The following is a 15868-nucleotide window of genomic DNA, read 5'->3' as shown; positions in this document are numbered from 1 at the left end:
GACTACAACCATATAAAACTCTACACATGGATAAAGCTTGGAGTACATATCTATATGTATACTAGTATATGTATGTAGATAGATACACACAAACACTGTACTGGTGAAAGGAATGTAGATATCATTTTCTTTAATATTAAGATACTTAATTTTAAGGAGAAACTTGTCCTTAATAATGTTACTGTTAAATTTTAAACAGGTATATAGAGTGATTATTCCCCCTTGAACAGATTAAACTAAAAAAAATTTTTTTTCATGATAAAATGAATCCATAAAATAGGATTCATCTATATGAATGCTTAAATTGAGTTTTTTTATTGTTTTTTTAATCAACCAAAAGGAAGGTTAATAAATTATATTAACTCATTACATACAAATAAAATGTAAGTGTATTCAAACTTTATTCAGCTTCCAAATATAACTGAAATTCTAGCTGTAGGCCAACTAAAGTGTAGGAATAATGCAAATAGAAATTTGTTTAGTTACAGTCCAAATGAAGATAGAACATAAGGAAAAGTACTATTGAGTGTTTTTCTTAAGATAATTTATTGGAAATTATTATTTTGAAAATGCCACACTTTCATAGTTTTGAGCCTCTAGCTCAATAATATTTGAAGAGCATAGTGAGTTCTCAATTTCATTTGTGTTGACTTTTTGTTTAAAGAGTAAAACCCATTCTCTTGAAGTAGAACCCTGCTCAGCTCATGAACCTTTTCTCCATATGAGCATGTTAAGAAAATTTATTTCAATTTAAAAATAAACACATGGCTATGACTTAATTAATGAAACTTTAAATGCTCAAGTTATAGATTAAGTCTGTTTCTTCAGTTCCTCAAATGCTATTTCAGAAAACAAACAAATAAATAAAACATTAGCAGGTGGATGAATTTTAGACTGAGTCCAAATAATCTTCACTGGCCTCCAGAGTTTTGTGCTCAACACTTTTGTTCCCAAGAAATATACACACTGAGGACTGGAGCCTGCATTTAATTAACAGGATGATCTTTAGATATTCTTGTAATCCTGACTTCTCTACCAGTTGGCTCCCAGTTAGAACAGACAGGTATACAGAACACAAATGGAAGTGCAAGTAATGCATAAGTAACATCAGCAATGCAATCTCTCAGCCAGGGACCCTGCTTACCCCCAAAGAAATTAGTATTGCCATTACAGAAAAGATCTCCCTAAAAGATGTGCTAAGGCAAGGTCATTGTTCAGAAGACAATAGCTTTTCTTGGTCATATATATACTGTCTGTTTACCTTTCCCCTTTCAGAAATAAGTAGTGAACCCAAACTATGATTATGTATTCTTGAATATATGTCATGCTATTTATGTTTGCACCATATCCATTTTCTCTATATTTTTTACATGCAGATACACATCTGTTATTTTGCTTATCTCCCTTTTTTATATTCTAAAAATCAATAAAACCAACTACTCTATATTTTCCTTATGCTATAATACTGTAGAATCTCAAATGTTTTATGTGTCCTCATGAATATTTTTAATGCAGATGGTGAGAATAATGGTAACAACAGGTCTAAAGACTGAATTTTTCCAGTTGCAAAGATTATAAGCATGGTGAATTAGCTTTTTCAAGAAATGTATTTTTAAGAAAGAGGGGGAAATGGGCAATATCTGTAATACTCTCAACAATGAAGTTAAATTAAAAAAAAAAATGATTCCCAAACATCATCTTCAACTAGAGTTGTAATACTCTCAACAATGAAGTTAAATTAAAAAAAAAATGATTCCCAAACATCGTCTTCAACTAGAGTTAGTAGTCTTTCTTCCTTTCTTTCTTCCTTCCTTCCTTCCTTCCTTACTTCCTTCCTTCCTTCCTTCCTTTCTTTCTTTCTTTCTTTCTTTCTTTCTTTCTTTCTTTCTTTCTTTCTTTCTTTCTTTCTTTCTGTCTTTCTTTTCTTTCTTTCTTTCTTTCTTTCTTTCTTTCTTTCTTTCTTTCTCTCTCTCTCTCTCTCTCTCTCTCTCTCTCTCTCTCTTTCTTCTTTCTTTCTAGGTAGTAAAAGGCATTGTAGAACATTTAGAAAGTGAAAAAGATCAAGAAGAAAAGAAAATTGCTACAATCTCACTACTTAAAGATAAAATTATTAACATTGTAATGCAGATTTTTCAGATTTTTCCATACTATTAAAAATTTATTACAAAATTCAGATACCATTGCACACACTATTTTCTAATATGCTTTACTCAGTAAATGTACCATAAAGAGTCTTAAAAGTCCTAACGTGGTGCTCTAAATGTCAATCATTGTACCATGGCATAGAGATATATCTTAAGATGTATCAGGGGCATTGGCACTGAAGTTTTGGAAGATTTTTCCCTCAAGGATTCACTTGATGGAAAAGAGGAGCACCCATGTTCCTATATGTCCCAGGCTTCCCGAAGGAGCTCTTACAGAAGAACTCGGGGTGAACAGCAGCGAGGCTGTGATCACCAGTCTCAGGGGCCAGGTGGCTGAGAGCCCTTTGTGCAGATTACCTGCCTATGATGTCCTGTGGTGCTGTGAAGGGTGGCAATTATACTGCAAGACTATATTTTTACAAAACTTTTAAATATCTCCACCTTAGTTTGCTGCTGCCATGATCTAACATTTTTTGTTTTTAATCCTTACCTGAGGATATTTTCCCATTGATTTTTAGAAAGAGTGGAAGAGAGAGGGAAAGACAGAGAGAAATAATCAAAGTGAGAGAAACACATCGCTTGGTTGCCTCCTGCAGTAGCCCCGACCAGGGCCAGGGCTGGGGAGGAGCCTGCAACCGAGGTACATGCCCTTGACTGGAATTGAACCCAGGACCCTTTGGTCCGCAGACTAATGCTCTATCCACTGAACCAAACTGGCTAGGGCCTGACTATACATTTTTAAGTCACTTTAAATGCCCAGAAATCCCTTTCTTCACATTCAGAAGGGGTAATCTTCAGGTTCTCCTCTCCACCTTAATTATACTCCCCAGTGTTTGTTTGCTTTTTCTAAACCACTCAGAGGTATTTAGGAAAGCTTTCAGGAAAACCAGGACAGTGGTTCTTCACATCTTAGAGTAGAAAGGGCATTAATAGATCTTTTTGCAGACAAAAAAATAATAATAATAATTACCATCCAGTAAAAAGCAAAGTTATCCTTTAAGACACAGTAAATTATGACTGCACAGGAAATGTTCAGTTTCATGATTTTAACTATAGAAAGATTGAGACTTCACATATCTTTAAGCATCCATACAAAGTGGCTGGAATGCTAAAAGCTTACACATTTCAGATTCCTCTAAATTTTTCCCTACAGACCTTCATTGTTTGAACAGTATTTGCTTTCCATGGCTTATAGATATTATCACGGGGAGTTGTTTCTAAGGCCTAAGAAAAGGAATCAAACTAAAGGGAGCGGCAGGGAAAAATGTGTTAGAAAAACACCTTTTCTCATTAGATTACAAACCAGAAACAATTCTGTCCTACTCATCCGGGAACCCAGTTCCACCCTAAGTGGAAAGATTCAAAGGACTTCAGGCCCTACTGTCTTGAGTATCTGTGAAGGTAAACACGGCCACTAGGACAATCTAGAAGATATTATCATTAGACAAGATAGCAAGAACCAAATAGGAAACCAAGACATTATTTACTACTTGCATGGAAGTTTAAACGAATTCAGAAAAAAAGCACGTGAAAGCAGGGGTTACCATTAGTGATCCAGTGGAGAAAACACGGCCACTAGGACAATCTAGAAGATATTATCATTGGACAAGATAGCAAGAACCAAATTGGAAACCAAGACATTATTTACTTTCTTCACCGGATCACTAATGGTAACCCCTGCTTTCACGTGCTTTCTCCTTAATTTGTTTAAACTTCCATGCAAGTGTTTTTGGTGTGTTGTTGTTGTTTTAATACATGTTTCTGAAATGAGGCTCTTAAAATCCAACAGAAGAATTGAAGAGCCTGAGACAAAGAAAGAGAGGAGGCATGTGCTCTTGTTTTCTGAAGTGGAATTACACTCAGGAGATACTAGCTGCAGTGTTTGCAAAACAAAACACCTTAATGGGACAGAATAGTAATTTGAAGAAAGTGCCCAAAACTATATTTTCATTTTTATCAGGTTGAATTAAAAAAAAAAAAGAATCCGTTTTTTTTTTTTTCCATTCTTCCTTCATTCAGGAATACCATGGATTTGGGAATGAGAGGAAGAAACTTTTTCACTTTGCTGTACATTATGGTTATGAATGTCATTGCAGATTAACTCTTTTTTATTTTACTTGTTCTATAGTTAAATGTGATGCCACTAGAACAAGTGGGTTGTAGTGAGGGTCAAAATGCATATTCTAAGCAAAAGGAGCAATGAGTTGAACACCAAATAGCTGAAGGCCCTTCACCTCCTTGTATGAGGGTTGATTAGTTATTTAGCATACTGCTAGTGTTCCGGGTTTTTTTTCATTCACAATTTAACATGGAAAATTGAGATTAAAGTATGCATATTTATTCTTTTTATCCACTATTTATTTTGATGTATTACTAGCTTAGTCAATGGCCCAAATACCAGTACAAACCTCTTTTTAATAAAATAAAAATTTCTGAAACGGACTATTTCTCTCTGCAAGACTTCCAAATTTATGGATTTCTTTCTAAGGCAAGGTTTGGGGAGGATGAGGACGCAGATTTCATGAAGGAACTTTAGATGGTGTGCTTTGCAGATGGGAATTTTAAAAGCCAAGGCAAGTTATAATCAAAGAGTGGTATTCTCTGAAAAGATTGCAAAACTATGGAAAAAGGAGATTGAATGCAGAAATCGAGAATTTGCTATGAATCAGACTGCTGTCTTGCAGATCCAATTCCAAGGTGACTCTTATAACTGGGAATGCCACTGAAAAGGGGGAGAGCAGACACGTGTACCATGTAGGCTGCAGTCAGACTCTGCCTCCAGCTTTCCAATAACATTGCAAGAAAGGACCTGGCATTTTATTCACATCCTCAGACCCAGAGGACTGAAAATTATGACTCCTCTACTGTACTCCAAACTACAGTTTAAAAAATGCCTTCTCTGCTACATTTAAGGGTAGTAGATTGCCTCGCTTCCTTATGAACATTCCTAAGGATCTGGTAATTTGAACAGATTGAAAAAAAATAATGCATTGGGTGTATGTTGGAAAACAGAGAGGTATTCTGCCATAAAGAAAGACCTCTAAATTCACTTTGTCTATTTGAAGACAGGCGGGACAAAATTTTAAAGGGCTATTGGCACATATTAACAAAATTGGTGTGGTTTTTTTTTTGTGTTTTTTGTTTTTGTTTTTTTCTGTATCTTAAAACGACTTCATTGTTTTTTTAAAGAACAAAGTATGTCTTTTTTTCTAAAAATTTCTGCCCTCTATAAAGGTTAACATGCAGTAAATAATCTCAAGAGGATTTCTTAGTACTTGCATGCTTGCCTTTCCTCCCCCCACTATTTAAAAATCAAACTTTATTTCATCTTCTGTCTGAGAAAGTTATAATTTAACATATTTACTCTGAATATAGGACTCTAGGCCATGCTGACCTTGATTGTAATTCGAGCTCTACCATTTTGTGATAACAGTGTGCAGGCCGATTTTTCTCATGTCTGAAATGGCAATAATTTCAGCAACCTGCTATGGTTGCTGTGAGGATGAACTGAGGTGCTATCCAGGACGCTCCAGCCCTCTGTGTCTTATGAGACAGATGCTCACATGGTGAGTCCCTTTCCTGTTCTCCACTGCTCTCCCTTCTCTTGCCCGCTCCCACCCCCACCAGAAACAACCTAATCTCTAAATAATGCATACATAATTGCAGGAACATTAGCCTGGATGCCCAGAAGCATTTGTTACTGAATTAACTTAGCAGTGAACTTGGCATTCCATCCCCAAGCTTTCCCCTTCATTAATCCCTGTGGGGAAGCCCCTCAAACCCAGGAGTGCTGGGGGCACCAGGCGAACTGTGAAACAGCCAAACCCATGAACTGTTTCTACCAGAGTTTCAGCTGGTCTGGCTCTGCCTCAGAGACCAGATGGAACGCATGTTGCTCACTGACTGACTGGCCATGTGCTTGCTGCCATCGGGAGCCGCCACAAGGAGGACAGCCGTGCAGTAAAATCTTGAACTCTATTTATAGCCCACTTGAAACAAACACTGTTGTGAAGCCAAGTCCTCTTGAAAACACAGAAAGTAACTCAGTAGTCCCAGTACTAACTAGGACAGTGGAAGGCGGGAAATATAGTAAGTCCTTTTTTTTCTGGCACTCCAATTTACAAAGTACTGTCTCCTATACATTGTTCTATTCACCCTCGCACCAACCCATGATGTAGACAGAGCAGACACTAGTAACGAATCCCCATTTTGTAGATTATAAAATTAACACACATGGGAGTAGATAAATTGCTCAAATCACAGGGCTAGTGAATAGTGGTGGTTGGAGGAGGAGAGAGGAAAGTGACTGAAGAGTTAGAATAATTTCCTGTTAAAGCTGTGGTTCTAAACATAGGTAAATAATTATATACCTACTAGAGGCCCGGTGCACAAAAATTTGTGCACAGGGGACGGGGGGAGGTGTCCCTCAGCCAGGCCTGTGCCCTCTCGCAGTCTGGGACCCCTCGGGGGATGACCACCTGCTGGTTTAGGCCCGCTCCCCGGGGGATTGGGCCTAAGCTGGCAATCAGACATCCCTCTGGCAGCTCGGGAGCCCTCGGGGGATGTCCATTTGCCAGTGGAGAGCAGGCCTAAGCTGCAGTCTGACATCCTTAGTGCTGCTGAGGAGGTGGGAGAGGCTCCCACCACCACCGCTGTACTGGCAGCCATCAGCCTGGCTTGTGGCTGAGCAGAGCTCCCCCTGTGGGAGTGCACTGACCACCAGGGGGCAGCTCCTGCATTGAGCGTCTGCCCTCTGGTGGTCAGTGTGTGTCATAGTGACTAGTCATTCCCAGTCTTTCGGCTGTTAGGGTCAGTTTGCATATTACCCTTTTATTATATAGGATAAGAAAAAAACATATACAGCTAACAGAAATAATATTTTGTAATATACTTGCAAGCTTAAAATTATTACTTCTCCGCTTTTGATAGGAAAACCAAAATATGGATAGTAAGACCCTAGGGAGACTCTACAGGGAAACATTTATACGCATGTTTGTATCTGTCTGTAACATATACATGCTGAATGATTATATTTTAGACAAGAAATGCCTTCTTGAAACCTCTCCAAATTAAATGTGTAGAAGTCAAGACTAATCTTGAAAAAGATGCTAGGAATTTTTATGAGAAATTGTTATTGATTCTGCCAGTCATCTATGAAATAAATACATCTTTGCTATCTTTTTAATATGGGGGTGGTGTTTGCATAATTCTAGTATGTCCACAAAAAGCAAGACTTCAATAATATGAGTTGGTTTATAGATCAGAAATGATTTTTCTCTTAAAAGAATTATTTTATTTTGATTTTTTCAAATACTCAATTTTCTAAGACGTTTCTTTATGCCTTGTTACCTGGAAAGGGCTTGCAAAAAACGTTGTGGCTTAAAAAGGATGTCTGGACAATTAGAATGGCTTGTGGAAGTGTGTGTGTATGTGTGTTGGGTGTGTGTGTGGGGGGGCGGGCAGGAGAGAGAGAGGTTGGCTCAGTGCCATCAAATTTACTGCTTCCCTGATAATTGTCGCAGCTCTGATTTATGGAGTTTAGAATGTCTTGAAAGGCAAGGTGTCTGGAGTTTAGGGTCTTTCCTTGATGATCCCTCCTCTTCCTCTTCCTCTTCCTCTTCCTCATACACCCCTTTTGCCTGTGTTCACCTTGTGGTGACCTTGCAGGACTCAGCATTTTTACCTGAGCTCAGTAGCTGGGGAGAGGGCCGTGGTTTCCATTCCTGAGTGATGGAGTCATGGGAGAAACTGCAGCGAACCAACAGAGGGTAGGACCCGAGCCTGCTGGGCTCAAATGTGCTTTAAGCAGCTCAGGGCAGAGCAGCTGCTCTGTCTCCCAGCCTGCAAGTGCAGCCTGCATTTGTCACTGACCACTGGAGTGTGTGTTTGTGCAAGGTGAGAGCTGGGTGCTTTTTCGTTAATTTGGAGACAAACTGCCAGGTATTGCTGTTGATTGTGTTTGATGGTTTGGGGGTATGTTTATCACCACAAATTCAGGTCCTAGACTGTGTGTGCTGTTATTTATGCCCTTGTTTTCTGACATGACCCATTCAGCTTTCCACCGTGTCAAATCGTGGCAGCAGATTGGACATAGCGCTCCTCTTAAGCTGAAATGTGATCAGTTTGGTGCCGTTTTCTTGGATTCTTTCATTAATTGCTGCTGCCAAATGATGTAGCTGTTCATATGCAGGATCCTAGTGCTGACTTGAAAGCATATGCAACTGCTCCAGATGTAAATATGAATTGCCAGATTTTTAGAGTACTTGCTGTGGTATGTCATTTGTTCACCCACATGTTAGTGGTTGAAACTTCGGAGGGGAATGCCTTAGGTCAGTGATGGCGAACCTATGACACGCGTGTCAGAGGTGACACGCGAACTCATTTTTTTGGTTGATTTTTCTTTGTTAAATGGCGTTTAAATATATAAAATAAATATCAAAAATATAAGTCTTTGTTTTACTATGGTTGCAAATATCAAAAAAAATTCTATATGTGACACGGCACCAGAGTTAAGTTAGGGTTTTTCAAAATGCCGACACGCCAAGCTCAAAAGGTTCGCCATCACTGCCTTAGGTTCTGTGTTTTTGCTTAGCAAAATGAAAACTTGTGTTTGGCCACTGGTGTGTGTGTGTGTGTGTGTGTGTGTGTGTGTGTGTGTGTGTTTACAAAAAAACACAACTGTTTGAAACTAAAAGAAAACCAAACAATACTTTGCTATCTTTTGATGTACTTACAATTACTCTGTTATTAGCATATTTGAATTTGGAACTCCACATGTTGCGTGCACAAGGACAGTGCAGCTGCAGTGTGCACCAGGTATGTGGGGACATAGGTGTGTACTCATGATCAGCATAGCAGGATTCCAGAGTGTGCTCAGGGTGACCTGGCCGGCCTTCCTCCTGCAACAGTTCTGTATGTTACCTACTTAACTGAACCTGCACAAAATATAAGCGATACATTGTATTGTTGTATCTAAGTAAATATATAGATTTGTACTCATGAAACACATGCCTAGAAAAGCGAAATGTATTTGGTATAAATGAGTCAGAAAAAGTTCAAAAAGCTATCAAATTTTAGATGGAGGGAAAAGATAATATGCTAATGTGAGGAATAATTATGATGGAATACCGAACAATCCTTCAGCTGTTCAAATTTTAGATCTAAGGAAAGAACAATAGCATATTTAAGAAAATTCAGAGTCAGCAGAAATGAAGCCAAGAGCAAAATTTCTTAATAAAACACATTGTCAACCTGCAGAAAGTACTTGTCTGTCTCAATTAAGTTGAATTCTGTTTCTGAGATTGGTAAAGTTCGAATTTTTTTTAAATGTCAATTTTAAAGTTGTACTTAAAGTTGGTCTCCATTTGGGCAGCAGTTGAAAACTAATAAGGTAAAATAAGTTATATTCAAATGCAGTGAACATTGAAATTGTTCAAAACACTTATCAACTAACATACAATATCAAAGTCATTCGTCTTCCTTTGGAATGATGTCAGTTTAGAAAGAAGAGTCTAATATTCTAACTAGAAGGTCACCCGTTGCTACATATACTCGGACTGCTAATTCCTTGGACACCGTCTTCATGGTTCCTTCTTTTCAGACTCTGTTAGAACACTGGGGAATAGTGAGCAGGAAATACCCACCTCCAACCCTGTCACTCTTTCTTTGCAAGTTAAGAACAGTCATAGTTTTATTTGAAAAGATGTGGAACTTGAGAGGCGTACAAAGGATCGATGGTTGGCCTGTTTCCATTGGAACCTGTGCTACCTTGGTTTGCTGCTGCCATGATCTAACATTTGGCTATGTCTTTCTGAGGGTGTGACATGACTTGATCACCATGAAACGATGCAATGGAGGGCCTCTGAGCACTGTTTTATAAACAGAAGAATATCCATCTCTCCATGATGATTGTGGTCCACTGTGGTGTCCCTCTGCACTCATGATTACCTTCTGTGCAAAAAGACTAGCAACTTAATCATCTATTTGATGAACCATATCCATGTAAACAGCCAAAGAAAGCCTTGACTTGTGTGTCTGCGTTTATTCTTTAGATAAATAGCTTACCGGGACATGCAAAGAGGTTTAAAAAGGTTTAGAGATTATAGGCACTGACCTCGAAGCACATGCCAGTCTGTTCAAACACATTTACTTCTATGCAATTAAACTCTCCTAGTTAAAGAAAAAGATTAGCTTTTATTTATATAGTTGATAAGTATCTCTTTTTTTAAAAGCTTAAACTTCTTAACACAATGTGTTCTCTCTCCCTTTTCTCCTTCTTATTCTAGAATTTCACCTTACCAAGTCCCTAATTTACTGAACCTGCTTTCTTTAGACCTACACTCAATCTCTGCAGCCTGGTCAAGAAAGCAATTGTGATTTGTCCCTTGGGACTGGGCAAAGACCCACCTCCCTTGAGATCAAGAGATCACTGCCCCCTCTTTGAGCAGAAAAGTGGCGTTGTTAGTGGGAAGGAATGGGATAAATGGCTCCCAGGCAGGGGATGGCCTTGTCTATCTCACCTAGCATTTCTTCTCTTCATGCTTCTCACTATCTAGTTTCTAACTAGGCTTGGAAATGGTTATCAATTGTTTACACATACTGACATAGTTACACTTTCACAAAGACATTTGATAAATTGAGGTTAAATATGCTTATAGTATATGGGGTTGGCTTGAAGCAGTATTAGCAGTTTTTCTGTTTCTTTACTTTAGCAATAAGGTGATTAAGTTCTCTCTCTCTCTCTCTCTCTCTCTCTCTCTCTCTCTCTTGCTTACTAACTCCTCCCAAAGTAGTGTAGATTCTGATGAAGTCATGAGCACACACACAACTTTTTTTTAATGTCTTTATTGATTAAGGTATTACATATGTGTCCTTATTCCCCCCATTACCCACCCCCCAACCCAACAACTTTTAACTATTACTTCCGGATTCCTTAAAGCAGGCCTGGGTTATTTGAGACAGGGAACATGTAAGGCAAGGTGTGTGGTATGACTATTCCTCTGTAGGATGTCCCTCTGAGGCCAGTCATTGGACCTTTAGTGGAACAATGGGCTGCAAGGCCTTGGCAGCTGGGATAGGAGCAGAAGGCAACAGGCGATTTTCCATTGGAGACAGAGACTAAAAAGCATTTCTGTAAGTCTACTCAGGCAGTCTGCCTCATTTGCCCAGAATCCAGTGTTTCTTCTAAGGACATGGAATAGTACTGGAAGATGGGACCAGATCCTGACCACCTGTTGTCCTTGGCCACCACAGGAAGTGCTAACCATAGCAATTTATCTCAAATACTTATTTTTACAACCAATACAATTCCTATTTTTTTAAACCTTTAAATGATTTCTATTGGGCAGACTTCAAATTTGATTCCAATCCAGGCTTCCTCTAATAGCTACCTCCTACCACACACAGCAAATAATTTTTAAAAATACTACTATTGAATTAAATTCTTTACATTTTAATAGCCAAATGATTCTCATAAGTATGCAATTCAAATAGTCACCTTAAGACAATCACATTGCAATTTCCAAATATTTCTAATGGCTAAGAAACCATCAATAGTAAATTATTTTGAAGTTTTCTATAGCATATTAGATTTTACGGAATATTCAAGAATTCTACTCCAACTTATCAAATCCATAAAAAGAGACTTTTATATGCTCTCTTCTGATGGAAGATTTTAATAACCAGCATGCTTTGACTATTATGTTAATAAAGTATAAGACTAACTGGAGGCTGTCCCTTCTCTAACTGCTATTCTCTTATAGAATGAGTTTCACTTGACTAAGGACTCTTATAAAAGCACATTGACATGTTAATAGAGATTATTTTGTACCTTTAGGCAGTATCTCCTTTTCTTTATAAGTTTACGGAAGAACTATGTTATTAAATGGTAGGTTTTATTATCCTTCAGGTAGAGTGAGACCAACAGATCAAGAGACGATTCCCATTGAAAGGGTTGTTACTCACAGTTCTGAGGAGGAGGGACATGTCATGCCACAAAGGGAGCACGTGGGGAGAACCATGGTTGGTCAGAGGGAAGGGGCAAATGTGGGTAAGAACTTTTATTGTGGTTTCCTCAGGAAGGGGCAGGCAAGGAAGGGTAGGCAGGTTTAGGAGTGGCCAGGTTGAATAATTTCAGCAGGCTCTAGGACCTTATGGGCTGTCTCTTGTTTTCTGGATACCTGGCCTCAAGGTGTGTAGAGCAGATGGCAAGTGGCCCAGAGTGTGAGAGCCAGATAAAGGATAGTTAGGGTATGAGCTGATTTGTTTATTTGTACATAAAAGGCATGGTCCTAGGTGAGTCTTTGCTATCTTTAGGAATTGTCTAGCCCTGGGGGGGCCAGCCTCACCAGGGTCAGCAAGACCCGAGATGTCAAAGCATCATGAATGCAGAAAAAAAGGCATGACTAATACAAATTAACTCACCCAAACAGGAACAGACTACTTGGCATCATCTGGCCAAGCGTGGTGTTCACCTGGTTAGTCCACTATGGACCACAGTCTCTGGTCACTGAAGGTTCCCAGTGATCCAGGTACCCCTCCTACTAAACTACAGGAAGGTTTTTGTTTCCTTTGTTTCTGTTTTTTAAATTCAGTACTTTAACAACAAAAGGGTTGAAAATCATCGAATCCTCTGCTGAATAACAAGGTACCTGTTACTTGGCCCACACAGCTGTGTGCCATTTGATTTAGACACTGGCAGTAAATGCTTGCACATTAGTGTTCATGTAAAACACTCATTAGACTAGAATCATTAAAGGAATTTTCTTTTTGGACATTCACTATTCACCTTTGGTTTGAATCATCAGGCATTAGTTAATAAATAATTGTTCAATGAACAAATAAATGATTAAATCAACCATACTCATTGGCAGAATTTTCTTCACATCCCTTAAGAGCTTTTTATCCTGTTTCCAGTCTGATTTTCACATTAAAGAAGTTCAGAAGAGTAAAATAGGTTGATTATTTTACTTAAACAAAAGCTGATCTATTATTTTAAAATATCCAAAAACAACCATGCCCTTACAAGGAAACATAACATATGGCAAGGAACATTCACAAATTAGGTAGCAGTTCAGTTTCAGCCTATCTGGCAAAACTGACATTCATTATATCCCTATTCCTGGAGTCAGCAGCAATGTACAGAGGGCTCAAAGAACCTTTATAGTCAAATAGAATAATTAATTTATAAAATTAGAATGTATGAGCATGTATTGAAAATAATCCCTTACTCAAGGCTAAAGAAACCTCAGAAATATGGTGTTTTCCCCTTTCTCCTTTTTACTTTTAAACATTTAGGAAAGGAGAGAGCATATATATAGTGTTTCAGAGGACATGGAATCTTTAACTCTCCCTATTTAGTTTCTTCACTTCAGTTATCAAAGTTTCCCATGAGAATTTAGTGTGTAATAAGCATGGAACTTTGAAACAAAGGGGGAAAGAGTAGACAATAGGTATTGATACAACTAGATATCCATTTGAGGGGGGAAAAGCTGATCCCTTATACTGAAATACATTCTAAAGGAGTTGAACAAAGGTTTAGATGTAAAACATGAAATTGCATGCATGCTAGAAGAGGGCTTTGGTGTGCTAACTCGCACGGAGTTGATGCTGTACTCACCATGTCACAAGGCAGCCAGGAGCAGGTATGGAAACGGCATCTCAAAACATGAAATTGCATGCATGCTAGAAGAGGGCTTTGCTGTGCTAACTCGGACGGAGTTGATGCTGTACTCACCATGTCACAGGCAGCCAGGAGCAGGTATGGAAACGGCATCCTACTGCCTGAGAGGGGCTTGGGCTGGTGGCAATCATGGCAGTGACCATAGCAGAAGGGAGGTGTCCAAACTGGTCCTTTCTTGAGGTGAAGGGACTGAGGGGTACAAATTGGTAGTTACAGAATAGTCACAGGGATGCAAAGTACAGCGTAGGGAATATAGTCAATGAGAGTGTAATATGTGTGGTTGCCAGGTGGGTGCTGGAAATATCAGGAGGAGCACTTTATAAAGGATATAATTGTCTAACCACCAGGCAGTACACCTGAAACGCATACAAAACAATACTGACAGTAAACTGTAATTAAAAACTAAAAATTAAAAATAAACTACAACAAAGGAGTAGTTGTTTCTCTGTACCATCAGCCCCATCATCCTCTATGTTCCAGACGCCTTCCTCCTGAGACAAAGGCAAGCAAAGAAGGTATAAATGTCAATCCCTAATTTCTTTTTTAATGTAAAGCTGATGCTTTGTTTTTATTCTGCAGCCAGACAAGTGTGAAGGGAAAATTATAGATTGATTTCTCGCTCTTAAGTCCCTGATTCTTGAATCTGACACTTGACTAAGGCCTCCGAGTGCATCCCTCTCTGGCATCTGCAGGTTCTGATCTGTGATTTGCGTTGGTGAGACAAGGGAATGAGACACTGTCAGCTGTGTGCTGGCCGTTCTGAAGTGTTAGCAGAGGAGATTGAACCGATTCCAAAAGCTCTCGAGGGGCGTGTGGGTGGTGGGAAACGGGAGGGATTCAGCTAGAAAGCTTTTTCTTTAGGGCCTGTGGATTCTTTCTTCTTCTTCACTTCCTATTCCGCTAGTTAATTTCTTTATCCTGGAATGCCTCCTCTCTCATGACCTCTCATACCGCCTCACACCATCCTCTGACCTGGATAAAAGACACATTTGTGTCACCCACGCTAGGATTCTCAGACTGGCAGGTTGTTTGGAGCGATGTGCAATGTTCCTAGCAACAGATTAAGGCAAGTCCACAGCACTTCAAAGCCTGCAGGCATTGAAAAATCACCCAGAGGACTATGTAGTTATATTTGGAACTTCTGCTTTGTGGATTTGTATTAGCTAAGAAATCCAGAAAAGTTTTTAAGCATTTTTTTGGTTTATTTTTAATAGGAACTTGGAAGGTATAACCGGTTTCTAAAACAGTCATGATGAATTTGGTCAGGGTGCTGAGAATGAATGCCAAATGTGTCTATGCTGAAATGTGAAAGTGGGGCATTTAAAGTTCACTGGCAGTCACAGGAAGGTGATTTTAATTATCAGGACTATTTTATATTCATTAAGGACATAGGCACTAGGGTCAGCTAGACCTGTTTTTAAATCCATGAACAAGTTGTTTGACTATGGAAGTTAATTAACTTTTTAAGCCTGAGTTTTTACATCGATAATAGTATCATAAATCACATATTTGGGGGTTAAAATGATAAAATATGTATATGGGCTTACCTATATAAGCTAATCAGTATAGGTTGCGAATAGAGATATTTTAGCAAATGGGATTGCCATGATTTTGGGGATGAGTGTATGAGTTTTTTCTACATCAGGCAAAAGGATGAAGTTGGGGGAAAGTTATCAGACAAAACAAGGAAGAAATAATGAGAGATAAAACAGGGTAAATCTGACTGTCACATAAGGAAGATCTGATTATCATTGTATATAACCTCCCTTCATGGGGCCTAACACAATATCTTATTCATAGTAGGTGCTTAATTATGCTTGAAGAATGAATGGATAAAGGAAAGAATGAGATAGTAACAGTAATGGTGGCGGGAACTGAAAGAATACATAAAAAATACTTAAAACCACCACTAAGATGTTCTAACTGGAGTATACTGTGTTGGTCAGATTTATCTATTATACTCAAAACAGAAAACAAAAACATAAACAATAAGACAACAAACCAAGAAGAACAGATATTTTGGTTATATAGTATGTTCTTTTAA

General features: G+C 38.6%; 1 protein-coding gene and 1 long non-coding RNA gene across 13 annotated transcripts in view; one reads left to right on the top strand and one right to left on the bottom strand.

Annotated features, from left to right (window-relative positions):
• Positions 1-15868, top strand: part of ARHGAP24 (Rho GTPase activating protein 24) — a 523018-nt gene that overhangs the window by 367376 nt on the left and 139774 nt on the right. The window contains exon 1 of one of the 12 annotated variants that reach the window (XM_005874106.2): positions 7872-8039. The exons of the other annotated variants lie outside the window; for them this stretch is intronic. The gene's annotated coding sequence lies outside the window, so the exon portion shown is untranslated. Of the gene's footprint in view, positions 1-7871; positions 8040-15868 lie in introns of those variants that run through there. 12 annotated transcript variants of the gene reach the window in all.
• LOC102264150 overlaps positions 13858-15868 on the bottom strand; it is a 76798-nt gene continuing 74787 nt past the window's right edge. The window contains exon 3 of the long non-coding RNA XR_314038.2: positions 13858-14013. This is a non-coding gene — a long non-coding RNA (uncharacterized LOC102264150). The remainder of the gene's footprint in view (positions 14014-15868) is intronic.

The sequence above is a fragment of the Myotis brandtii genome, unplaced genomic scaffold (genome assembly GCF_000412655.1).
Source record: "Myotis brandtii unplaced genomic scaffold, ASM41265v1 scaffold424, whole genome shotgun sequence".
NCBI lineage: Eukaryota > Metazoa > Chordata > Mammalia > Chiroptera > Vespertilionidae > Myotis > Myotis brandtii.
The sequence above is the reverse complement of the archived record's forward strand: the minus strand, read 5'-3'. Positions and strand labels throughout refer to the sequence as shown.